Here is a 1,031-nt window from a genome sequence, read left to right on the forward strand (position 1 = left end):
GGTAGAATTATTAGAAGACCTAGGATTTATCATTAATGATATGAAGAGTTGCAAAGTTCCGACACAGGTTTGTAATTTTCTGGGGTTCGTTTTAAATTCACGAGAAATGACACTAGAATTACCGAGGGAGAAGAGGGAAAGAATCCACGAGCGGGTCGAAAATTTCAGAAAGTTAAAAAAGTGTAAAATCGAAGAGTTGGCCCAACTAATAGGCTCTTTAGTGGCTTGCTGCCCGGCCATTCAATATGGTTGGGCGCATATTAAGAAGTTAGTGAGGGTAAAATACTTAGGCCTTTTAAAAGCCAGTGGTAATTACAATGCAACTATATGTTTAAATACAGAGTTACAGGATGACCTTTTATAGTGGGAACGGAATGTGTTATATAGAGTCGCGAATATTGCAAATTGCGTGTACAAGTTTATTATTTTTTCAGACGCCTCTCGTACAAGTTGGGGCGTGTCGTGTGACACAGGTAGAGCTCATGGCCAATGGGATAATTCAGACAAATTACACCACATCAATTATTTAAAATTACTATCAGCTTTTTTCAGACTAAAATGTTTTGCTAGGGATCTCAGAAATTGCAATATTCTATTACGGATTGATAATACGACAGCGATTTCTTACATAAACCGTATGGGCGGTGTTAAATTCAAGAAACTAAGTAGCCTTGCTAAGTCCATTTGGGATTGATACGAGGAACGCGAAATATATCATAATATGTCTTCGCGTCGTATATTTCATCAAGTGATAACAAAGAAGCAGACTTTGAGTCAAGGAGATTAGATAACGAAACGGAATTCGAATTATCTGAGATAGCCTTTCGCAAAATAGTTAGGAATTGGGGTTACCCGGAAGTAGATCTTTTTGCATCAAGGGTTAACGTAAAGTGCAAAGACTATGTCTCCTGGAAAAGAGACCCCGGTTCAATAGCGATCGATGCTTTTACTTTAGACTGGAATGGATTCTTCTTTTATGCTTTTTCTCCTTTTATTTTAATCACTAAGGTTTTACAAAAGATTAAATCGGA

This window comes from Wasmannia auropunctata, unplaced genomic scaffold (assembly GCF_000956235.1).
Source record: "Wasmannia auropunctata unplaced genomic scaffold, wasmannia.A_1.0 LD336106.1, whole genome shotgun sequence".
Classification (NCBI taxonomy): Eukaryota; Metazoa; Arthropoda; class Insecta; order Hymenoptera; family Formicidae; genus Wasmannia; species Wasmannia auropunctata.